Source organism: Mirounga leonina, unplaced genomic scaffold, assembly GCF_011800145.1.
Source record: "Mirounga leonina isolate KUSES-001 unplaced genomic scaffold, KU_Mleo_1.0 Mir_96, whole genome shotgun sequence".
Taxonomy (NCBI): domain Eukaryota; kingdom Metazoa; phylum Chordata; class Mammalia; order Carnivora; family Phocidae; genus Mirounga; species Mirounga leonina.
The window spans coordinates 5,566,509-5,593,603 of NW_023270871.1; the positions used below are offsets into that span (position 1 = coordinate 5,566,509).

At 38.1% G+C, this 27,095-nt stretch overlaps 1 long non-coding RNA gene across 2 annotated transcripts in view; it reads right to left on the bottom strand.

The window, feature by feature from the left end:
- Positions 1–27,095, bottom strand: part of LOC118006388 — a 105,950-nt gene that overhangs the window by 25,615 nt on the left and 53,240 nt on the right. Inside the window, exon 3 of one of the 2 annotated variants that reach the window (XR_004678058.1) lies at positions 5,604–5,646. The exons of the other annotated variant lie outside the window; for it this stretch is intronic. This is a non-coding gene — a long non-coding RNA (uncharacterized LOC118006388). The remainder of the gene's footprint in view (positions 1–5,603; positions 5,647–27,095) is intronic. 2 annotated transcript variants of the gene reach the window in all.

A 27,095-nucleotide genomic window follows, 5' to 3' on the forward strand; every position in this document is an offset into this window, starting at 1 on the left:
AAAAAAGAAAGAAAGAAAGGGGGGCGCCTGGGTGGCTCAGTTGGTTAAGCGACTGCCTTCGGCTCGGGTCATGATCCTGGAGTCCCTGGATCGAGTCCCGCATCGGGCTCCCTGCTCGGCGGGGAGTCTGCTTCGTCCTCTGACCCTATCCCCTCTCATGTGTTCTCTCTCTCATCCTCTCTCTCTCAAATAAATAAATAAAATCTTAAAAAAAAAAAAAGAAAGAAAGAAAGAAAGAAAGAAAGCAAGCAAACAAAGATTCTTGTCACAGTATTGTCTTTCAAAGCAAAATGTAAAAAAGGAAACTACCTAAATGTCTAGGAAATAAAGATTTTTATTAATGGAAGTCACGTTCACTGTTTTTGTTTCTACAAAAAAAAAAAAAAAAAATACACCTAGATCTATTTTGGGTGAATTTTTCTCCTTCATGAAAAAAATCAGTAAGCCCTAACATTGTTTTAATGCTGGCATAAGGAAATTGCAGGCAGGTTGCCTCCCACATTCTGTTTTTCTTGTCTGGGTTACAATCACCACGATGACCCAGCCACAGCTGCTGGATGATCTGCTCCAGCTGCAGATGTCATCTGCTCCTACCAGCCCCTAAATGAACTAAGTTGCTTCGTTTGTCTCCTCCACTCAGCAAAGGTCTCCCCATGTTAAAGTCCAAGTCTGCCTCCTTGCCTCTGTCCTCTAGTCCAACAGCAAAATATCCTGAGTCTTGGGCTCTAAAGCTCAACTAGAACACATTTTTGTCATTCTAGCCAATAATTTAATATTATTTTCATAATCCTGGCTAAACAGTTCTTACCTTTGATTTGATATATAATACTTGAGTTTCCATGCCTTCTATCTTAATGGATAAAAGCAATATAGGCCGGATTGCTAGACACCTAGAATGAGATGTATCTTTCCTTTAAGTATTACGTCCAAAGACCTCGGAATTACAGTGTTAAAACATAAATAGCTAGAACTAATAGAGTAGTTTCCCCTAACCCAGAATCTTCTCCTCTCTCTATCAGAGTGTTTGTTAAGAAGACATAATAATTCTTAGTCTATAGCTAAGAATGTAACTTTGAAATTGTGTGACGGTAAAGTCAGGACTTCAGCTGGAATCATGGGCAACAAACCCAGAGGAGTTAGCATCAATAAAGGTCAAAACAATGTGCATTGCACATAATGACTGCAATTTCTTAATAGTCCTGAAGTCACCACATTTGCCATTAGTCGATGCCTACAACATGGCCATCTGAATGCAGTATGACTGGCTTGGCTGAGGATCTCAGGAACATGATAAACGTGAAACCCACTCCTAAAAAGGGTATCAAGAGCATAAGGGATATTATGCAGCTCATTGGTCTGGCAAATGGAAGGATCTTCTTTTTTGCACCTTCTTAGCCCACCATTGGTTCACCTAGGATACTCACTGTCCTTAAGTTTCTTCATATATAAAAGGAAGAAAATTCCAAAGGGCCAATAAGTAAAAGTTTGGAGCTGCTCTGGTTGAAGATGTCAGGACAGAACCAGAATTCAATTACTTGATCTCCCCTTTGGTTCTCTCCATTTCTTCCCTGTACCCAAAGATGGCTGTAGATCAACCTTGGCAGAACCCAAAGGCTCTGTGGAATCCAGAGTGACAACGAATAGGCTATGTGGTTTCTAAGGCCCCTTCTTACATTAACATTCTTTACTTCCATACTGGCACCCAGTACATAGTGGGTGCTCCCTGAATGTTGAGTGAATTGAACTTGAAACTCTGTTTGCTCAAAGATCTAGAAAAACTTTTATAAAAGCAGATATTTCTAGGTCATGGCTTACTCGTTTTTTAGCAAATAGAACCAAATTGTAAGCCAATTTTTAAAATTAGGACCCCTCTTAATAAATTGTATGACTTTAGGTTCCTATTGTTAATATTCACTTAGAGCTACTTATGGTGACTGTTTTTAATTACTCACATCAGTCACAGAATAGGTCTTGCTTTCTTCATCATAAGTCAAATAGAACAGGTGGCAGAGTGTAAACTGTCTTTTTTGTAGTCACTCTGGGTTCTAATCCCAGCTCTAACATTTACTTTCAGTGGAACCTGGAGCAAAACTAACCTTTACACCCTCCTCACCTGAAAGACAGGAATAAGGAAGTAGGGACAAGATTGTTTGAACAGCAACTGGCAACTAATAGTAACTACAATACAATTGTAGTTACTATTATAATTTTTTAAATTGATCAAGGTAAGGGACAGAAGACTAGAAGGTATGGAGCATATGAGAAAGCCAGAAAATCCTTAAAATGATTTTTTTTCAAGTTTTTAAGATTTCACTTTAAAGTAATCTCTACACCCAGCATGGGTCAAACTCATAACCCCAAGATCAAGAGTTCCACGTTCTACCAACTGAGCCAGCCAGGAGCCCCTATAAAATAATTAAATAACATAACGTATAGTAAATAACAAAAAGAATAATAAATGAAGTCACACATATGAGACATACTGAATAATTTTAGAACTCTATAAGCTCTCGATAATTAATAACAATCATTGTCACTGCATTTCATACTAGAATTACCTAAATCTTTCTAAGGCCTTGGATGAGACAGTTCCTAAAAAGTTAAAAGGCATAAAATAAAATAAAAATTATAATTTATCTCCTTAACAGAAGAAATATTCCTTGATGCCAGCAATCTGAAGCAATTATTATGAGTTCTCTCTGGAAAGTCATTTATCTAATAATTGCAGCAGAATTTTCCATCCTTCCAATTTTGGCACCTTATCAGAGGAAAGGCAAGGATATGTTATGGTGGATAGAATGAAAAATAGCAATAGCTTTACCTCAAGTATTGCCAGGCAGTTTATTTTTTAATGTTGACATAAGGATGGTAAACAAAGGTACACAAATGGAAACTTGTAAAGTTTCTCTCTTAGCCCAGTCAGTATGAGGATGACTTTTTAAAATTTTTTCAACAGGCAAAATTACCAGAATGGAAGACAGGAAAGTACAGTAAACACAAATGTATCATTATGTCATGAGAGATGCTAAAGAATATAGTAATATTGTGTGACATTTCCTCAGATTCCGTCCCTCCTCCCAAGCAGCCTCCCATTACACACATTAAGCCACATTAAGTCCTGAGTCATTTCAAAACTTGAGGGCAGGAGGTAGATATTAATAAAAAATAGAAACACCCAGGATTTCTACATGAATTTTCCTCCCAAGAACACCAAGTAATCTCTGTAATTTCACAACACTCCTTGGAAGAGGATGCAGATGGGCATCAGTGCTCCCATTCACTGGTTCGAAAAGTTTCACAGGAAAGTGGAATGAACATGTTCCATGGCGCTACACTGCACTGTAACCCCTCTTTCTTGTCATCTCCTAGTAAAAGGAAAGTGGGGGACGATGAGGAAATACCCCTTGTAAAATGGATGATTTAAATTGCTTATTGATAGGTTATAAAATGGTTCGTGGGCACTCTTTTAACAGAGATAATAAGATGCAGTACATCCCAATTTCACTATTGTAAATGTAATTTATGAATATAGGTCTTTATTACAAAAATGGACTCACACTCTATATACCATTTATAGCCTATTCTTTTGGGGGTAACAGCCTATTTGTAAACAACCTTCATAGGTCTACATCATTTGCAATGGCTGCAGTGTATTCCACTTATAAATCTATCCTAATTTACTTACTTTCGGAAATCTTGTCCCCAAAGCCAGGGATGAATATGTTTCTTTGAAAAACACAGGAAATAAATATAGATTGGTTCCTTCAACAAATAAGTGCCACTCCCATAGGAATCTCCATGAAAGACCGCATCATCACACTCGAGCACCAAAAGTCTAGGGAGGGACAGCAAATTGGCTAGCAATGCCATAGTATGGGGTCAGCCACTCCTATAAACTGGGGCATTTCTCTAGAGATTAATTTGGTTAAATATATGAAAGTCCTAAAACTGTAAATACCCTCTGCCCTAACAACTCTCCCCCTCCCCCGCAGAAATGTATCCTTAGTTTGTAATGGGGTGAGTTACAAAGATGTCTATACAAGGCAGAAGGTTAAACAACAGTGAGAAAGAGGGAGTAATCTACATTCCCATGAAAAGAGAACAGTTTGTTTAAAGATTTTATTTATTTGACAGAGAGAGAAAGAGAGCAAGAGCAAGAGAGAGCACAAGCAGGGCGAGGGGCAGGCAAATGGAGAAGAAGGCTCCCCGCTGAGCAGGAAGCCTGATGCAGGACTTGATCCCAGACCTGAGCCGAAGGCAGACACTTAACCGACTGAGCCACCCAGGCATCCCGAAAAGAGAACAGTTTAAATAAACTAGGATACATCCAAAGTAGATACTCTGAAGCCTTAAAAATGATGAGGCAGATTATGGAACAATATTCAAGATTCATGATTATGTTTAAAAAAAAAACATCAGGCTGTGTCAACATGTGCATACGTGTGTAGCTTGGAGAGATAAAACCCAAAATACAAGCAGTGGTTCTCCCTGGGTTATGAGGTTATAGGAGACTCCTTCATGTTCACCAGATTTTCTAATTTATATATAATGGACACAGATACTCAAAGTAGAAATTAACATGAACAGTTTTAATAGAATGTGGTACATGCTATTATAAAGATAAATAAATGGTGCTCCAGGAGCCCCTAATAGTCTGAAACTGAGAGGAAGACTGGGTATGGCCTCCCAGATTAGTGCCACTAACACTAAATCTTTAAGGATTCATGGCAGTCAGCCAAGCTAAAGTTAAGAGCAAGAGCATTCTAAAATGTGGAAAAGGGGCGCCTGGGTGGCTCCATCGGTTACGTCTCTGACTCTTGATCTCAGCTTAGGTCTTGATCTCACAGTCATGAGTTTGAGCCCTGCACTGGGCTCCACACTGGGCATGGAGCCCCCCTAAAAAATAAAAAGAATAAAACAAAGTAAAATAAGATAAAATGCGGGAAAGCCTTGGAGGAATGTGAGAGCATGAGCCAATCGAAGCAGCTAAGTGTTCACCGGGGGCAAAGAAGTAAGAACTGACCTGTGCCTGCTAGGTTTTGAAATAGGGGGATTCGATTTTGACCTAAGCTGGCACAGTTTCCAGGAAAAGGTGAAGGCAGAAGCCACACAGATGGTCACAAGCTAAGGAATGAACAGGAGGGAAGCAAGTGTTGAGGAAGAGGAACACTACCTCAAGAAGTGCAGGCAGGACAGTGAAAAGAGCAGCAGTGGGGTCTGATATCAGGCTACAGAGAAGGTTTATTTTCTATGATGGGGGAGCTGAAGGATGTTCATAGGAGAAAGAGTCAATATAAGGAGAGGATGATTTGGAAAAAAAAGAGAAAAGGGATGAGAGGATGTGGATGACAGTTTGATATTCCTGGGCGGGGGAGGCAAAGGGAATCCAGCACAGAAGTAGAAGGCTGAGAACTCTACAGCCAGTCCAGGTAACATCACACGAAATCATCCCCAAGCCTCAAACCACAAAGTCAATCCCTGGAAGGAATCAAGACTTGACTTTCTTAAAATACAGGAACAGTGAGCAGCTGCAGCAAGGAGAACCCAGAAAATATTTAGTATAATCAGAAAATGTGGCATAAACAAAACAATAATTATCTCACCTCTGTATGACAAGAAATTTGTGTGAAACTTCTATGACCTCGCCTAAGGAAAGACATAACAGTATTAGAAAAAGTGCAGAAGACAGAAACCAAAGTGCTGATGCAAAGGGCAGTAGATTTGAACTTTTCACCAAGAAGAAACAACGCTCATTAAGGGACATATTTTATGTTAGTGGCTTCTAGTCTTTCTGAGTATGAAAACCTTATTTAATATCAAAATGGTTTGAGAACACGTGATAGTATTTAAACACTTAATAATTATTGACTGGGAAAATACATTATGACATAAAGTGTTCACAAATTGAATCATTTTTTAATTAATTTGCACTTTATTCATCTCAGCACTATCTACATATTTTTGGTACGTGTGTATTTATGTGTGACATTATATATTTATCCTACCAGAGACAAATGTGTGGGCACACACAAAATTGCAACTCCCTTGTGATAATTCTGAACTATCAACCACCATCCTGCACATGCCCAGGATGCTCAGATCACATTTGAGAACCACTGTTCTAGTTTATAAAACCCTGAATTGGATCAATATACATCTCATCACCTAATATCCAAAAACCAGAATTAAAGTATGAAACTTGAAAGACATATATTAAGAACATAGTAGTCTTTGGAAGATTTATAAACATTATCTCAAACAATATAAAATGAAATACAGGGGCACCTGGATGGCTCAGTTGGTTAAGCGTCCAACTCTTAGTTTCAGCTCAGGTCATGATCTCAGGGTCCATGCTCAGTGGGGCATCTGCTGGAGATTTTCTCTCTCCCTCTCCCTCTGTCTGCCCCTTCCCCCCGTTCTCTCTCTCTCTCTCTCAAATAAATAAATCTTTAAAAACTATATAAAATGGGGCGCCTGGGTGGCTCAGTTGGTTAAGCGACTGCCTTCGGCTCAGGTCATGATCCTGGAGTCCCTGGATCGAGTCCCGCATCGGGCTCCCTGCTCGGCAGGAAGTCTGCTTCTCCCTCTCCCACTCCCCCTGCTTGTGTTCCCTCTCTCGCTGTGTCTTTCTCTGTCAAATAAATAAATAAAATCTTAAAAAAAAAAAACTATATAAAATGAAAATAGAATTGTTTCCAAAATGTTTATATAAGTCACTAGATGATATTTCTGTATTAAGTTTTCAAGAAAAGTTGTGTGTTTCAGAGGCTTTTGGATGACATCAGAGAGTCTAACAATGATAGAGCTACACCTTGACATTTCTTGGTGCTGCTGAGCCAAACAAACTCTAAGTCTTGTCAATGTTAATTCTCACATTTGTATTCTAATCAGGCATAATACAGAGGCACACATACACTCAAAATACTCTTGGATAAAGAATGAATCAATCAATCAATGAATCAATGAATTTGGAAAGGATGCAAACTGGAAAAAAAGAAACCCAGGACTCAGTAATTTCACCATCCTACATATAATTTAAAGTATAGAAATCACTTAATGCAGGGTTCTAAGAATCAATCCCATCCGGATTTCCAGAAAAGATAGAAACTATACAGATTAGAGAAAATAAAACAGAGAATGGTTTAGTTTCACTTTTCCATTGACTAGAATGTATTTTAGAATTTGCAAATATACAGTGCCACTCAATGTATTTTCTAGGGAAATTCGGTCAGTTGGCTGTTTTGCTGTTCCTTTAAGCAGATCTAAACCTGCCTATTTAATCTCCCTGTGCAGGCTGCGTTTGAATCCAGCAACCTCCCTATTGACCATAATCTCCATAACTTACTCTACAAGCTTCTGGACTAGCGTTTCAAGAAGTAAGACTAAAATGGACAAGATAATTATAATCTTTATGAATACTTTGTGTTCTAGCAAGATCTGCTTTGTCATTAAATAAGAATATGGGGCCATTTCAGTCAATTAATCAATAGATAAATAAAATTCTAAAATCTCAGTAAACTGGGATGGGAAAATAAACTCACATACTCTTCTTTTTTAAAATGAAAAACAAAGCACTACAGCTTTTCATTTTGTTTTGTTTTAAAAAGGACTGTGCAGAGCCCAGTTTCCAGTTGTGGCTCTGTGAATGGCTATGTGGCCTAGGTTAACTAGCCCCTCTGGTCCTCAAGTTCCTCTTTGACAATACGTGGAGGTTAAGTCAGGTGATCTTTAATATCTCTATGAGCTCAAAAACTTCAGTGACTCTCTGATTATTAAGAAATTTCATCTATCTTCTGGGGGTGCCTCGGTGGCTCAGTGGTTTAAGCATCCAACTCTTGGTTTTGGTTCAGGTCATGATCTCAGGGTTGTGAGGTCGAGCCCCATGTTGGGCTCCATGCTCAGCATGGAGTCAGCTTGAGATCCTCTCTCTCCCTCTGTCCCTCCCACTTGTGCTCTCTCTCTCTCTCTCTGAAATAAATAAATAAATCTTTAAAAAACAAAAAAGAAATTTCATCTATCTTCCATATTCTTCATGTTAAGTAAATGGTGAAATTTCTAATTGTGGTTTACCAAAGACATCAGACAAATCATCTCATTCATTAACTAAGCCCCTAAAATGCTCCTGAATTGCTCCTGAAAATAACAGTATCTTTCCACATTCTGAAATATAAAGACAAAATTGGAATCACTATAGGCCAGTCACTTCAGATTCATATTTAGAAAAATGTGAATCCACACATTGATTTAACACACAATTAAGCACTAAGTGGATGTCAGAATTAGAAAACACTGGGAGCACAGAGAAGAAACCTAGGATTTTCCCTCAAACCTATTAGAATTAGAACAGGGACAGGCTATTAACTCAATGTTTATAATTCACTGTGAAAATTGCTAGGATGGAACAAATTATACACAGTAGAGTTATGCATGACATTTTGATTGTTTGATTATGTCTTTTCTTCACCTAGAATCTAAGCTCGATGAGGGCAGAAACCCAGATTTTTCCAGTCACTATCCCCCCTGGGGCCTGGCATATGACTAGTTCTCAAAAAATATTTGTTGGGTGAACAGAAGAATGAATGAAAGGCCAAGTCATAGGGACATAAAGAAGTGAACCGAAGTCTGCTAGAAAACAGATACAATTAGGGGCAAGGTTAGAGGCTACCTTCTGAAAGCCCATATTATTCCTTGTCAGTTGTTTTTTTCATTATATTGGAGACATAAAGAATAAAATTCATATATTTGCATTCCCCCTTATTCATTCCAAAACACATTTTAAACATAGAGCCAGGGCATTTATGAAAATAGAGAATTTTCTACTGTGGAATTCAATGCCTAGAACCTATAAATTTATGTAAATGAAAAAGGAACGGTCCAGATGGTAACCACTGCCACTTCTGGTTTAGGCTCATTTATGTGACATCTATTCCACTTCTATCAAACTCCCCACTACCACCACCAAAAACAGCAACATATTAAAAACCACATTAGATTTATTACTATCGTTTTTATATCTGCTAAGGGCATGAAATCTGGAACCAGATCCATTTTCTCCAGATGTACGACCTTCAGCAAATTACTTCACCCCTTTTGCTTTAGTTTCCTGAGAAATAAAGGCAATAATATCACCTCATAAGTTGTTATAAAAATTAAATAAATTAATATGTGCAAATAGAAGAGTGCCATACGATAAGCTCTAAGTGTCTGCTAACTACATGAGATAAACAAAATCACTCCATTCAGTTAGAGCAGTGAAAGACAATGCATGATGAAGGCAACTTTGGGGGGATTCTATTGGTGAATTTTTCAAAGAAGGAAGCTGGGGACTCAGAATATCCCAAAATAAAATAAATTGGTTGAACAGAGAACTTGAAGAAGGGGGAAAATTCTAGAACATGTTGAAATGAACAAGTCACCTAACTGCTTCCGTTTTATCATGAGAAATATTTTTCTCACGGGAAAGTGAAGGCTCCAAGTTAGAAAAGATATTAATAAGTAATATTATTTTTGAAGTAGTGCATAATGATGATTTTTAAAGGTATTAGGTTTAACAAAATTTAGTGAAAAGGACCAAATACCCATCCAGTAAGTGCATTCATAAAGTTTGAAAATAATACCTAGAGAGCATACATTAAAGTGGCAGGTCCCTAAACCTGACCATGTATCACAATTAGCTGGGAAGCTTTGTAAAAATTGATGCCCTGGAGAAGATACTTCAAGAGGTCTGGGGTAAAGTCTGGTATCTCTATTTTTTAAAAATTCTCCCAGTGATTTCTGAGTACAACCAGTCAGAATGAATGGACTGAACGCTTGCTACACAGAGGTCTCTAGTGGTGTGTGGCTGGATTATCTCTTCAGCCTTACCTCCTGCAACCTAATTATCCATAACGGTATCAAAAGCCATCAGCTCCAGATAGGACAAAGTCATGAGACAGGACCACATGCTGCCTGACCCAACCAACCATCCAAAAAGGCAGGAAAAAATAAACTGTAAATCTCATGATAAACGAACCTGCATTCAGGTTCAGAAGTCAAGCGCAAAATTGCAATGAGTAGGTACAATAAAAATGGTTTCATGGCTCCTCGGTTGAAAATACTTCCTAGATTTGTTTTACCCCCAGACACACAGCCTACTAGGTGGTGCAGATGTCTGCAAGCTGACACAGTCCCACTCTCAACTCTGTGCCTCAAACCACCTCTACTGCATCATGGTCCAAAATGGAGTTTTAAGAGGGAAGTTGATGAGGCTGACATTCGGCAAGTGTGCACGAGGATGGCCAGACTGACTGCCAAAATACTGACATGCTATAGTAACAATTGGTAAATAGCTGCTGCTTAAGCCTCATGTCATTTCGTCCCTTCTCCCAGGACCCTGACCCTCCCCAAAGGGTTAAGGATTCATGACAGGCACACCCACGGGCTCCACTCTGATCACTTGCTACCTGTGGCCAGATGCACTGTTAATGTTTTCAAAATGGAAATTCCTAGGAAAGCAACTAACCAGGAGTGGGAATTGCCTGGAAATCAAACCAGAGGAAAAACTATTCAAAGTTCAGGCATCCTTAGCCTTGAAACGAGAACACATGAGATGGGGTAGGGACAGGGGGAATGTGAGTGCTGTCTTCAAATACATGAATGGCCTCACGTGGGAAACATTAGGTTTAGTCTACGTAGCTCCAGTGGGAGGAATTACACACAATGACTGGAAGTAACAATGATGCTGACGTCAGTTCCATATAAGGAAGAACGTTCAAATCCTGGTGCCACCCAACAATGGAACTGGCTTTAAGAGAATAGCGACCTTCCCGAAGTAGCACGGGAAGGAAGCAACGGCTCGGAGACGAGCATTACAGCTGCAGGTGTTTCTGCTCTGGATGGGGAAGTAGCGAGCTCACTGGCTCCCAAACCTGAATGTTCATCTGAATCCTCAACAGGACTTTTTTTTAGCAGACTTTATTTACTGCTCGCCACAAAACTGAGAAGAAAGTACAGAAAATATCATATACTCCCTTCCCCTACATACACACAGCCTCCACTACTATCAACAGTCTGAAGCACATTGGTACATTTGTTACAATCTTTGAGGACGATTGCTCCTTCTCACCTAAAACTATTACCTCTCTTCTATCAAAAGTCACCTTCTTCTACAAACTAAATCACCATCAATATCCATTAAGAAAATAGCGCAATAAGAGGACTCAGGTTTAGAAGGAAACACAATGGTGGCTAAAGACCCACTGTAATTGCCAAAGACTGAAGAGCTTGCCAGGTGGATAAACGAACACAGTCTGAGAAAGCGCATGTATTGGAAGTCGGGATGTTCCATACAAAAGCACTGATTAATGGCCAGCAAATATGGAACCCCTTCCTTTGGAATTATATGGTATAAATGAACGATCAGCTAACTTAACACAGAAGGGATCCATTTCCGATTTACGGGGCCATACACAGGATAAGCTGATTTGTGGGGTGGGTTTCATGGGGTAGAAGAAAATAACTCATTTAAACTCCTCTCACAGACCACTTTTTAAAAAGCCTCTTTTTTTAGACCATTAAAAATTTAAGGCAAAATAAAACTATATTGTTTAAGGACTCATAATTAGGTAGTAAAACTACAGTGAAAAGCAAGAAGGCATGAACTCCTTGCTATTCTTGGATAGGATACTTACCTGTGGGAGAAAGATGAGGATTAGATTAGATGAAACCATTCAGGAGGGTTCCAGCAATGTTTGTTGGCTTTCATGATGATTTATCCTGGTGCTTGTTTCTTTATACACTGGTATTTGCTCTTTACACAGGTGTTTGTTTTGTAATTCAGTAAACTAAATTGGTTTTATGCAGAAATATTAAAACATTTATCAAAGAAGTATATATTCTAACAGTAGTTATTTCTAGTGGATGAGAATCTATACAGTGACTGTTATTTTCCTTAAAATACTACAGGATCATTATTGGGATATAAGTGCTGATTAGCTCAAACTTTAATTCTCAGGATATTTGGCAACATTCTTTCAAGAGTGCATAGTTCAGAGATGCTAGCTAGCATTGTATCAGAAAGGGTCACTCTCCGTGGTTACTTTTTTTTTTTTTTTATCATTTTTTTAACTTAAATTCAATTAGCCAACATCATTAGTTTCAGATGTAGAGTTCATTAATTCATCAGTTGCGTATAATACCCAGTGCTCATCATATCATGTGCCCTCCTTAATGCTTATCATCAAATTACCCTATCACTCCCACCTCCCCTGCAGCAATCCTCAGTTTGTTGCCTAGAGTTAAAGTCTCTTATGATTTGTTTCCCTCTCTGATTACTTCCCATTCAGTTTTCCCTTCCTTCCCTTACGATCCTTTGCCCTGTTTCTTATATTCCTCATATGAGTGAAACCATACGATAATTGTCTTTCTCTGGTTGACTTATTTCACTCAGCATAATACCCTCCAGTTCTATCCACATCAATGTAAATGGTAAGTGTTCATCCCTTCGGATAGCTGAGTAATATTCCATAGAATATATATACCAAATCTTCTTTATCCATTCATCTGTCGATGGACATCTCAGCTCTTTCCACAGTTTGGTTTGTGGACATTGCTGCTAAAAACACTGGGGTTCAGATGCCCCTTTGGATCACTCATTTGTATCTTTGGGGTAAATACTTAGTAGTACAATTGCTGGGTGGTATGGTAGCTCTATTTTTAACTTCTTGAGGAACCTCCATACTGGTTTCCAGAGTGGCTGCACCAGCTTGCATTCCCACCAACAGTGTAAGAGGGTTCCCCTTTCTCCACATCCTCGCCAACATTTGTTGTTTCCTGACTTGCTAATTTTAGCCATTCTGACTGGTGTGAGGTGGTATCTCATTGTGGTTTTGATTTGTATTTCCCTGATGCCAAGTGATGTGGAGCATTTTTTCATGTGTCTGTTGGCCATTTGGATGTCTTCTTTGGAGAAATATCTGTTCATGTCTTCTGCCAATTTCCTGACTGGATTATTTGTTCTTTGGTTGTTGAGTTTGAGAAGTTCTTTATAGATCTTAGATACTAGCCCTTTTATCTGATATGTAATTTGCAAATATATTCTTCCATTCCGTAAATTGCCTTTTAGTTTTGTTGACTGTTTCCTTTGCTATGCAGAAGATTTTTATCTTGATGAAGTCTCAATAGTTCATTTTTGCTTTTGTCTCCCTTGCCCTTGGAGACATGTCTAGCAAGAAGTTGCTGTGGCTGAGGTCACAGAGGTTGCTGCCTATGTTCTCCTCTAGGATTTTGATGGATTCCTGTCTCACATTTAGGTCTTTCATCCATTTTGAGTCTATTTTTGTGTATGGTGAAAGGAAATGGTCCAGTTTCATTCTTCTGCATGTGGCTGTCTAATTTTCCCAGCACCATTTGTTGAAGAGACTGTCCTTTTTCCATTGGATATTCTTTCTTGCTTTGTTGAAGATTAGTTGACCATATAGTTGAGGGTCCATTTCTGAGTTTTCTATTCTGTTCCATTGATCTATGTGTCTGTTTTTGTGCCAGTACCATATTGTCTTGATGATTACAACTTTGTAATAGAGCTTGAAGTCCAGGATTGTGATGCCCCCAGCTTTGCTTTTCTTTTTCAACATTCCTTTGGCTATTCAGGGTTTTTTCTGGTTCCATACAAATTTTAGGATTGTTCCAGCTCTGTGAAAAATGTCAATGGTATTATGATAGGGATTACACTGAATGTGTAGATTGCTCTGGGTAGCACAGACATTTTAACAATATATAGTCTTCCAATTCATGACCATGAGATCTTTTTCCATTTGTTTGTGTCTTCCTCAATTTCTTTCATAAATGTTCTGTAGTTTTTAGAGTACAAATCCTTTACCTCTTTGCTTAGATTTAGTCCTAGGTAACTTACGGTTTTTGGGTGCAACTGTAAATGGGATCAATTCCTTAATTTCTCTTTCTTCTGTCTCACTGTTAATGTACAGAAATGTAACTAATTTCTGTGCATTGATTTTATATCCTGCTACTGTTGCTGAATTCCTGTATGAGTTCTAGCAGTTTTGGTGTGGAGTCTTCTGGGTTTTCCACATAAAGTATCATGTCATCTGTGAAGAGTGAGTTTGACTTCTTCTTTGCCAATCTGAATGCCTTTTATTTCTTTTTGTTGTCTGATCGCTGAGGCTAGGACTTCTAGTACTATGTTGAATAACAGTGGTGAGAGTGGGCATCCTTGTCGTATTCCTGACCTTAGGGGAAAAGCTCTGTTTTCCCCCATTGAGAATGATATTTGCTGTGGGTTTTTCATAGATGGCTTTTATGATATTTTATGATATGTACTTTGTCAAATGCTTTTTCTGCATCTATTGAGAGGATCATATGGTTCTTGTCCTATCTTTTATTAATGTAGTCTATCACATTGATCGATTAGTGGATGTTGAATCACCCTTGCAGCCCAGGAATAAATCCCACTTGGTCATAGTGAATAATCCATTTAATGTACTGTTGGATCCTATTGGCTAGTACCTTGGTGAGAATTTTTGCATCCATGTTCATCAGGGATAAGGGTCTGTAATTCTCCTTTTGGGGGAGTCTTTGCCTGGTTTTGGGATCAAGGTAATGCTGGCCTCATAGAAAGAGTCTGGAAGTTTTCCTTCCATTTCTATTTTTTGAAACAGCTTCAGAAGAACAGGTATTAATTCTTCTTGAAATGTTTGGTAGATTTCCCCTGGGAAGCCATCCAGCCCTGGACTGTTTGTTGGGAGATTTTTGATGACTGCTTCAATTTCCTTGATGGTTAGGGTCTATTCGGGTTTTCTATTGTTCCTGTTTCAGTTTTGGTAGGTTACACATTTATAGGAATGCATCCATTTCTTCCAGATTGCCTAATTTGTTGGCATATACTTGCTCATAATATGTCCTTATAATTGTTCATATTTCTTTGGTGTTGGTTGTGATCTCTCCTCTTCCATTCATGATTTTATTTATTTGGGTCCTTTCTCTTTTCTTTTTGATAAGTCTGGCCAGGGGTTTATCAATCTTATTAATTCTTTGAAAGAACCAACTCCTAGGTTTGTTGATCTGTTCTACTGTTCTTTTGGTTTCTATTTCATTGATTTCCACTCTAATCTAATAATAATTTCTCTTCTTCTGCTGGGTTTAGGCTTTCTTTGCTGTTCTTTCTCCAGCTCCTTTAGGTGTAAGGTTATGTTGTATATTTGAGACCTTTCTTGTTTCTTCAGAAAGGCTTGTATTGCTATATACTTCCCTCTTAGGACTGCCTTTGATGCATCCCAAAGGTTTGGAACAGTTGTGTTTTCATTTTCATTTAATTCCATGAATTTTTTAAATTCTTTTTTAATTTTCTGGTTGATCCATTCATTCTTTAGTAGGATGCTCTTTAACCTGCATGTATTTGAGTTCTTTCCAAATTTCCTCTTGTGATTGATTTCAAGTTTCAAAGCATTATGTTCTGAAAATATGCAGGAAATGATCTTCATCTTTTGGTACTGGTTGAGACTTGATTTGTGACCCAGTATGTGATCTATTCCAGAGAATGTTCCATGTGCACTCAAGAAGAATATGTATTCTGTTGCTTTAGGATGGAATGCTCTGAATATATCTGTGAGGTCCATCTGGTCCAGTGTGTCATTCAAAGCCCTTGTTTCCTTGTTGATCTTCTGCTTAGATGATCTGTCCATTGTAGTGGGTGGACTGTTAAAGTCCCCTACAATTATTATATTATTACCAATGTGTTTCTTTAATTTTGTTATTAATTGGTTTATATAATTGGCTGCTCCCATGTTAGGGGCATAGATATTTACAATTATTAGATCTTCTTGTTGGATAGAGCCTTTAATTATGATATAGTGTCCTTCTTCATCTCTTACTACAGTCTTTGATTTAAAATCTAATTAGTCTGATATAAGGATTGCTACCCCAGCTTTCTTTTGAGGTCCATTAGCATGATAAATGGTTCTCCAACCCCTCACTTTCAGTCTGGAGGTATCTTTGGGTCTAAAATGAGTCTCTCATAGACAGCATATCAGTGGGTCTTGTTTTTTTTTTTAATCTAATCTGATACTCTGTGTCTTTTGATTGGAGCATTTAGCCCATATACATTCAGAGTAACTACTGAAAGATATGAATTTAGTGCCATTGTATTACCTGTAAAATCACTGTTTCTCTACATTGTCTCTGTTCCTTTCTGGTCTATGTTACTTTTGGGCTTTCTCTTTGCATACAGGATTTCCTTTAATACTGCTTGCAGGGCTGGTTTAGTGATCACAATTCTTTTAGTTTCCATCTATCCTGGAAGTTCTTATCTCTCCTTCTATTTTGAATGACAGCCTTGCTGGATAAAGTATTCTTGGCTGCATATTTTTCTCATTTATTACCATGAACATATCATGTCAGCCCTTTCTGGCCTGCCAGGTCTCTGTGGATACATCTGCTGCCCATCTAATGTTCCTACCCTTGTAGGTTAAAGACCTCTTGTATCGAGCTGCTTTGAGGATTTTCTTTACTTCTGCAATTTGAAAGCCTCACTATTATATGTTGTGGTGTTGATCTACTTTTATTGATTTTGAGGGGGGTTCTCTGTCCATCCTGGACTTGAATGCCTATTTCCTTCTCCAGATTAGGGAAGTTCTCAGTTATAATTTGCTCAAATATACCTTCTGCTCCTCTCTCTCTTTCCTCCTCTTCTGTTACCCCAATAATTCTAATATTGTTTCACTTTATGGTATCTCTGATCTTGAATCCTCTCCTCATAGTCCGGTAATTGTTTATCTCTCTTTTGCTTAGTTTCTTTATTCTCCCTAATTTTATCTTCTATATCACTTATTCTCTCTTTTGCCTCATTTATCCTAGCAGTAAGAGCCCCCATTGTTGATTACATCTCAACAATACCCTTTTTTATTTTAACCTGATTAGAGCTTAGTTCTTTTATTTCTCCAGAAAGGGATTCTCTAGTGTCTTCTATGCTTTTTTCAAGCCCAGCTAGTATCCTTATAATCAATGTTCTGAATTCTAGCTCCAACATTTTACCAATATCCACATTTATTAAGTCTCTGGCTTAATTGTTCTTTTTTTCTGGGAATTTTTCCTTCTGGCCATTTTGTCCAGAGAAGAATAGATAAACAAGAGAACAAAAAGAAATAAAAAATAAAAATATTAACCATGCCCCCAGTGAAATATACACTAGGCAAATCAGAAGAAATCAGAAACCAAACAAGAAAGAAAGAAATGGGGAAAAAAGAGAGAATATAATCAAACAGGTAGACAGGATAGGGTGATACACTTGGTCCTGGGTGTGTTTTGGTCTGTTTGTTAGAAGACACTTGATCCCAAAATTGTAAGAAAAGAAAACTTATATATATACAAAAATAAAACTAAATTCAGTGAAAGGAAGCCAAAAATGAAGAATGTGTCTATGTAAATGTAAATATAAAAATGAAAATTTAAAAAAGACTTAAAAAGAGAATTGATAAAATAAGAAGCTAGTTGAAAAGGGAAAAAAGAGAAAAAAAGAAAAAAATTTTAAAGTGAAAGACTAAAGAATCATGAGAGAAAACCTCGAAATCTATTCATTAATTTCCCCTAGCGCAAGAGTTTTGCAGTTCTGTGTCATCTGTAAACTTGGTATTGGCCTGATGTTACTGCTGGTCTTCTGGGGGAGGGGCCTGTTGCACTGATTCTCAGGTGTCTTTGCTTGGGCGGAGTTGCACCACCCCATTCCAGGGGCCAGACTCAGTGTAAGCTGCTTCCAGTTACCCTGTGTGCCTTTTGTTCCCTGAAGGTTTTTCGCGCCGCTTGTAAAAAGTGGTCTACTTTCTATTTGTAGAACTGCAGCAATTCTTTTCTTAGATCTCAGGTTGAACTCGCAGGTGTTCAGAATGATTAGATAGATATCTGGCTGAATTCGAAGGACCAGAAGAAATGAGCGTCCCCTACTCTTCCGCTGTCTTCCCTCCCTCTTCCAGGGATGTTTACTCTAAGTCTTTCTACTATCCATATCTTGACTGATAACTGATTCTTTGCTTATTAGCATATTATGTCAAGATGGGTGGAATTGGTGAAACTAAGGACTATTTATTTGCACAATGCATGCTAGAAATGTTCTCCCATTGGTGTAATTAAAGGTATTCAAAGAATGTGGATTATCTATCTTGTCCCCTTCAGGGACTGAACCTAATTCCTAATACATCCTATTTCCAGCCATTGATTTGACTGACTAGAAGACACTGAAGCATGACAACATGTACTCTGATGCCCTAAAGAACAGATTACAGGGACTTCAAGGACCCTAGAGATTAAGCTTGTGAATGCTTCTATGCTTGCTTGTTAATGAATATTTGCTGAATACATATTTGAATATGTAGCAGAACTTAGTCTGAGATATGTAGCAAGGTTGTGGGAAAGAAGCTGACCAAATCCACCTCAAATACCTTTGCAGCTATTATAATGTACCAGAAAGAAAGAACCTAGAAGTTTTGCATTACTAATATAACTTAGGTTGGTACATAACAAAGGCTTTTGTTTTTTACTGACCTTTTTCTGAAGTTATTGACATTTTGTAAATTGAATGAGTATTACTTTGCAAATAGAAAAGGAATAAAAATACTTAGTAGAAAAATAAGCAAACATAAGCAGGTATTTCACTGAATATATAAAATAGTCAATTAACACTATATGGAGCTGTTCAACATCATTAGTAATCAGGAAATGAGCACATGAGATACCATCTTAAACCCACTGAATTGGCAAAAAAAAAAAAAAAAAAAAGTCTGACCAAGCCAAATGCTGGAGAGGATGTGGATCCACCAAATCTTTTATGCACTGCTCGAGAAAGTGTAAATTGGGTCAGTTACTTTGGAAAATAATTTGGCATTTCATGAAGTTGAACATTGACATATTCTTTTTCACTTCTAGGTAGAGACCCAATAGAAACCCATGTGCCAGTACTCCAAGAGACACGCTCAAGAATGTCTAAAGCAGCACAAAAGCCAAAACCTATGAATAACTCAAAATTTCATCAACAGTTGAATGGATGGAAAAAAACTGGTATATCCATACAAGGAAATACTATCCTGAAGTCAACATGAAATAATCACAGCAATACACAAGGATATGGATAAATCTTAGCAATCTATTATTGAGCTACATACAAGTCCCAGAAAATTACATACACAGCATGACACCTTATTTAGGAATAGATACGATGCAATAAAGCTATATTAAAAGAAAAGAGAGCGAAACAAGTGAAAGAAAACCATGGGATTAAGGGTGATGCTTCCTCAGGAAGAAAAAGGCAAGGAGTGGCATGGGAGAGGGGAACCATATCATTTGATGTAAAATTATTATCAAAAATTTAGCTCTTATTTTTAGTGATGGGTTCATGAATGCATACATTATTAATAATGATTGATAGATAAATGAAAGATAGATAGATACAAGGCACACATAGGCCAGTGACGAGACTGTATCAAAGGATATGGATATGTATCAAAGGATATGGATATGTATCAAAGGATATGGACTGTATCAAAGGAACAACACTGAGGTTGTTCCAATTCTGTGCACTTGAAGACAAAACCAAGACAAAACAAGAAAAAGTTAAAAAAGTAAAAATAAATTTGAAATGCCTACATAGTGTGCAACACTACTGTGTTGAAGTCTAGATGAAAACTAATGCTTTATCATACTTGTTACATCAAAAATACCTGGTCAATATTTAGCTGAACTGAATTGTTTTTCAATACAAGCCTGAGTTTGGGGAGGTTCTTGTGGGTTTCCTTTTTTGCATTTTTCTGCTGCAGCTATCATATACCAAGTAGAAGTCTAATAGTTCTCTGCCTTTCTGCAGTTTTTTAAGTGAGGACAATATCAAGAGAATTAGAAGACAAGCCAGAGACTGGGAAAAAAATATTTGCATATGACATATCTGCTAAAGGACTATTACCCAAAATATACGAAGAATCCCTAAAACTCAACAATGAGAAAACAAACAACCCAATTAAAAAATGGACCAAAGACCTTAACAGACACCTTACCAGAGAAGATAGGCAGATAGAAAATAAGCATATAAAAAGATACTCCATATCACGTATCATCAGTGAAATGCAAATTAGAACAACAATGAGATACCACTATACCCTGATTAGAATGGCCACTATCTGGAACACTGACAAAGACACAACCAAAGGCTGACAAGGATGTGAAGCAACAAGAACCTTGATACATTGCTGTTGGGATAGCGAAATGGTAGAGTGACTTTGATAGTTTCTTATAAAACTAAACATACTCTTACTGTGCAATCTGGCAAATGTGTTCCTTGGTATTTGGGCAAAAGAGTGGAAAACTTATGTCCACACAAAAACCTACACACAGATGTTCTTAGCAGCTTTATTCCTAATTATCAGAACTTGGAAATAACCAAGATGTCTTTCAGTAGGTAAAGGGATAGATAAAATGATACATTCAGACAATGGAATATTATTTAGCACTAAAAAGAACTAAACTCTTAAGTCATGAAAAGACATGTAGGAAATTTAAATGCATATCACTAAATAAAATAAATCAATGTGAAAAGGCTACATATCGTATGATCCATACTATATGACATTCTATAAAAGGCAAAATTACAGAGCCAATAAAAAGATCAGTGGTTGCCAGGGGATGGAGATGATAGGTAGCACAGAAGACTTTTAGAGCAGAGAAAATACTCTAGATGATATTATAATGATGGATATATGTCATTATACTTCTATGCAAATTCACAGGATGTATAACAGACCAAGAGTGAACCCTAAGGTGAACTACGGACTTTGTGTTATTACCATGTATTGGTGCAGGTTGATCAGTTGTAACAAATGTACCACTCCGGTGAAGCATGTGGGTAATGTGGAAGGCTGTGCATGTGTGGGAGCAGCAGGTATATGGAAAAATCTCTGTGCCTTCCCCTGAATTTTGTTATAAATCCAAAACTGCTCTAAAAAAACTAACTCTTTAAATATACATGTAGATAAAATCTTGAAGGTAACATTGATGTGTTGTTGTCACCAATTTGCTTCGATGTAACACTCTCAGATGTTAGATAATGCTTTCTGTAAGTTTGCAATCTACCGGAAATACAAAACAACATATTTAATTCAAATTAAGTAGGACTAGTCAAAAACCACACGTTAAATAAATAACAAATATGAATCGACTGACACATCCATCATCCTGAGAGCTATCTGAATACCATATGGTAAGGTAGCTGATTGATCCAGGTTTGTCATCCATGAATCAACACCAACTATGCATGTGGCTCTGTTCTATATAAAGCAGTAAATGGCAAGGTACCTGCCTTTGTGAAGCTTAAATTCTAGTACTATACATACTGTCATGTCATGAGCAATGATATGAAGAATGCAAGACATGGAAACAGGGAAAAGACATAGTAATCTTAGAAGCCTCTCTGAGAAACAGAATGAAATATGAAACTGAGTCATTGCTAGGGCAGAAGCACTGTAAAGAAAAGAGCAAGTACAAAATCCTGGGGTGGAAGATGTCTTCAGGTATTGGAGGAACAGTAAGGCCAATACAGGGTAGAGGGGAGATTGGTAGATATTGGGAGCACCCTGGAGACCCTGATAGGTGTTTCACCTGCATAGAAAAGAAGGGAGTGTAATTGGAGTGGGTTCAAAAGAGGCCAGGTAATGAGGAGTTGATGTGGCAATACAGCCGATTCTTTTGAGGAGTTTACTAAAAAAAAAATAAATAAATAAATGTCAGAGAAAAAGAAAATATGCTGCATGCCAGAAACCTAGATGTGTGTCTCATGACTTTGAAAGAAGGTAAGATTGTTCTACAGATTGTCCTATGCAGATAACACCTTACTAGGGAAGGTGGATTGACAGAGACGCCATCAGGAGCAGGAGTCCCTCAAGGATCTGTCTTTGCCCTCCCAATCCTTTCTTTTACTTCTTTTCCCTTGGAAAACCTCCTAACCCAAATCTTTCTCCTTCCTTCTCTCCTCTACTTTCCTTCTCTCCTGTCTCTCTCTTCTGCTAGGCCCTCTGATTACAGAATTGATTGCAGATCTCCTCAGCACCCACCCCTCTTCCGCACACCACCACCCAGAAGCTGACAAGCTATTCCAGGTTAGGAGCTCCTCGTCTCTTGGGTACACTCAGCCTATAATCAGTACCAGAAATGCCTTCAGGCAAAATTGTTCTTTTTCTCTGAGACGGCTAAACTAGCCTGAGTTTGCGCAAAATTGGTTGACGACTTGTTCTCTTCTTGTTCTAGCCTGTTCTGAGAGTCTCCACAACCATGGGAAGATGGCTGCTGTCTGAAATCTGATTTCTGATAACAGTGGGCAGGAACTCTGGGTCTGGAGGCCAAGCCGGGGTGGGGGCGGGGGGGCGGGTACCTCTTCTCTCAGTTGCCCCTAATGGAAAGTGCAGGAGGTCCTGGTCAATTTATGAAAGCCACACCCACCTCACAAAAATGGACCAAAGACCTTAACAGACACCTTACCAAAGAAGATATGCAGATAGAAAATAAGCATATAAAAAGATATTCCATATCACATATCATCAGTGAAATTCAAGCCCTACATGGGTCCATGCAAGTGAAGCAACATCGGAAAACACTCATGGCAGACCCATGCTAGCACATATTCCCAAGGAACCAGAAAGGCAGACCTTTAGATGTGTTTCACCCCTTCACCTAAATTGTTTTAGACTCCCTGACATCTCTGTTAGCCACAGAATCCTAAGACACTGCTCTTTCTGATGACCACCTAGATATTCTGGTGTTGACCAGCTCAGCGGTCTCCGAGGAAACCTGTCCTTTAGAGATCACACAGGAAATGGGGAATGGGAGGGTGAGTGAAGACAAAAAGGCAAATGTGTAGGCACTGCAAACAACCAGAGACCCTTCTAGCCAAGAGGTGTCTTTTCTAATAGTGCAAAATGAGTCATAGAGCCATCACATCAGATCAGTAAGGCAAATGAGAAATCCAAACTGTGAGTCAATAGGCATTGGTTTACCCCTGTTACACTTTAATGAAGTTTCAAAAGAAAAATGATACCCCAGCAGAGGCACATATTAGCAATGCCAGCTTTCCTGATCAGTCAAAAGTCCCATAAATTCACTGCATAGAATTAATTGCATAGAATTTCTGTTTAAGGTTTATTGAAACAGAAATCTAAAGTTTTGCAAATATCACACGTCAGACCGGGAAATTTGTCTTCTCAACTCATTAAATGCTTACCATTTTAGCTAATTCAATCATAAGGGCACCAAGTGAAGCAGAACCTAGAGTTGTGAATTAGTTCCAAGCTCCATGAATCTTTGATACTGAGAAAGAGGTTAGGACCTGAGTATTTTTCTTCAAAATACTAAGACGTTTTAAATACTTCAGAATCATTTGAAATTATTCTGTGTCTAAGAAAAAAAAATTTTTAATTGAATCAGGTTTTTTTAGTACACCCACTATATGCACAAATTCTCTCTAAATAAGTTCAAGGATCACAGTACTCGTATACTGACGGAAAAAAAAAATTACTCAGGCCCAAAAAGAACTTACAAATGTTACAAAAAGGAGCTCTACCCTTTTCAGAAAGTGCACATGGGAACAGCTCCTGTTATGGACACTGGGCTGGTCAACGAGGAGACAGAGGCCAGAAACTGGAAAGAGGAAATAGCAACACTATCAGCCAGTTCAGGGGCAGGAAAAGGGGATGGAGGGAATCCCTGACTTACCATTTTCAGTGGGAAATCCCTTACCTGTTATTTCCTCTTTTACAGAATTATCCTTTTTCAGCTAAAATGTATTGGCTTCACAATGAAGCTCCTCTTGGGAAATAGGACATGTTGTTTCAACAAGCTCAGGGGCAAAGGCCGGTAGGCTGGGCTTTGCTGGGCTCTATTAGGATAAACACACACTCTAGAATACTAACCCACACCAGAAACATACATTCTGAAAATATCAACACAATCTCAGATCAGTCGATTAACACCCTCCTTTTCTAAGAAGACAAGGAAGACGTATTATAGAAAGACAACGATGAGAATCAGCTAAGATTTATCTTTCAGTAAACCTCAAGCTTATACAAGGGTATGAAAAAAGACAACCTCTGAGAGGAAAATTAAGTATTTCTCTATATTAACCAAGCAGTTCATGAGAAAGCTGCTTCTCATTTCCAATGATGTTGAAACACTTCTTCAAGAAGTCTTCTTTCTGACTAATGGGAAGAGAGTTGTAGTAAATCACTTTTAAGTTCCTCTCTGGAGCAAAATTGTAAGCTTGGTAAAATATATCTTACAGATTTTCTGATCTATGCTCTCTTCTAAGCACTCTGTGTTATGTAGGACTATCATGCACATCTCCATTCGTAGGGCCTTGCTAGGTTAAGAACACATCCCATACTCTGAATATTTTCCTACATTTTTCCCTTCCACGTAAATGTATTTGTCATGTCCCATGACCCTGTCCTTAAAGTCATAGTGAATTAGTCACATAAACAAATTAGCTAGCCCATATGCTACACTGATGTGTTACAGATCAATGTCTGTAATCTTGTTTTTGTCAAAAAACATTCAGTTGGGCCAGGTGACTTCCAAATTCTCTCCCAACTCCAATATTGTAAAATTTTATGAGTAACTCTGATCAAAAAAAAATCTTAAACCTTGGGCCACGCTAGTTGGCAAGATGACCTTTTGGGGACCTTGAAATTAGACCATTTCTGTTGGTGTAAAACATATCCCATCTGATAGTTGCCCTTCAATCAAAAAGCTTAATGGCAATTTTTAGAGGTTATTATTGCATGTCCTGTATATTGGTGAAATGAAGATGACCCAAATTCTTGACTGTTCTTTTCATTAAGAAATTAGTCTCCTTTTCCTCTGACATGAAATCCAGGCTGGCCTTGTAACTCTCTTTAATCAAGAGAAGGTGGGGAAAGTGACACTTTGCAAGTCCTGGCCTAGGCCTATATAAGAGATATGGAAGCTTCTTCTGCTTTCACCCTCTTTGGAGCTCTAAACCACCATGTAAAGAGGTCCAGCTCCTTTGCTGCAGACACTGTGAGAAGAGAGAGAGAGAGGGAAAAGGGGATAGAAGGAGGGAGGGATTGAGGAAGGGAGGAAGGGAGTGAGAGAAATGAATTCCAAGCCAGCCTTCATCTGGTCCAGATAGTTCAGCTGAGGTGCAAGACATATGAGTAAAGCAATTTTGGACTTCTAGCCCTAGATAACCCTCAGATAACAGAAGCCGCATAACCCCAGACAAGACCAGCAGAAGAACCTCCCACTTGAATTCAGTCCATAGACAGATGCTACTATCTTAAGCCATTAAGTTTCAGAGTGATTTGTTACACTGCAGTAGATAACTGAAACACATCCCTAAAAGTTGGCCTAATCCTTTCTTTGAACAAAGAAGAAATAGATAACAAAAGAATTTTTTAAATGAGGTTTCTCAATTATTCTCATAGTTATTCCACCATCCAGCATACACTTATTCCTTCCTGTATACAATGGCACATCCATAAATTCATTCAACACTTTCTCAGCTATATACACGTCCTCAACATCTGCTGCCATGGGTGTGGAGAGAAACTTGTAAGCTCCGGCTGGCCAGAAAACAAGAACTCTAATAGGTCTTTTATAAATACTTTTCAGCAATAATCATTTCAGCAGAGGTCTTTGGCAACGATCAACACTACTTCCTATAAGTCTTGCTACTTTTCCACACTGACGAGTCCAGAAATGGAACCTCAGACAGAAACTCCACTTTAAAAGCCTAATGTCATCCTTTCCACTTTAAAGGGCCCTGCAGCCATAAGTCCCTCTCTCTGCACTGCTCCCAACAACAAAATACATTACACTGTGACCACAGCTTCTTCTACAGGAGTATTTTTTTTATTGGTTGGTTATGAGGTTGGTTATTCCTAAAGGGAAACTTTAGGTTCCTCTCTCTTGCATTCATGTGTGACAAATCCCTGATACCTGTATGGAAGCTCCCAGGCCAGAAGCCTGGGTCCCTGTCCTGTCACTATGCCTAGGAGTCATCCTGAAAGAATCCGTGGATAACAGAGATTACAGTGTGCACACTTCAAATGCTGAGAGTTCGTAAACCTTCACCAGGATGCCACTAGGCCCCTCATCATCTTTCAAATGGCGATAAAAACTGAAATGTCGATGAAATATTTTTTCAAAAAACTTTCAAAGTTAAAATTTCTTTAAGGTAAAGGATATTCAATTTTTATTCTATATACTTCTGAATTGTTAAGGGTTTTTTTTTAATAAATATGCATTATTTCAGTAATTAAAAAAGTAAGTAGATCAATGGGGAAATTAAATTGTGTCCAAAATACTCATAAATATTTTTTTGCATTCTTTCTGGAATAGTCATAGTCTAAGTCTGAAAACCATGAGGTGCTGTAAAGGGAGGTAGAAAAGCCCATTTTACACGTCAACAATGGACTAGTACTGTCATACTTTATCTTAATGTAGCAACAATTGACTTATAAATGCACTATGTCCTTTCCTGTCCACTGCATTAATGCCCTCATCAAACACCAAACTCTTAAACTCTGAATGTAAAATGTCACTGCTGTTTGTTATGTAAACTGTCCTTCATATGAAAGTCCAGAGCAGGTCATACTCCCTAAATCTTTCTCCACCAGCCTGACTCTGTTTGAAATTCCTACTAAAGCCATTCTTTGGGTAAAATTGTTGTAACGCCTATAAGATATCTCTCGAAATACAAATAGAGGTTTTCTTAAAGGAGTAACCAATTAACCTGTTAGAACCAAGAGTTTTAGCTGATGAAACCATTACAATGCAAGGCCCAACTCAAAAAAAAAAAAGAAAGAAAGAAAGAAAGGTCATTGTCGATTAGGCTGAACTTTCTCATCTTTTTCTCATGTTATATGACTAAAAATTATCATGATTATCAATACAATTTATTGAGCACCCATTATTTGGGCCCAGTAGTTAGTACTTGCCACAGTAGTTAGTACTTGCCACACGTTATGTATTACTTTTCCCAGTAGTTAGTACTCGCCACACATTATGTATTACTTTTCCCATTTCGTGGATTAGGAAGCTAGATCAAAGAAGTTAGG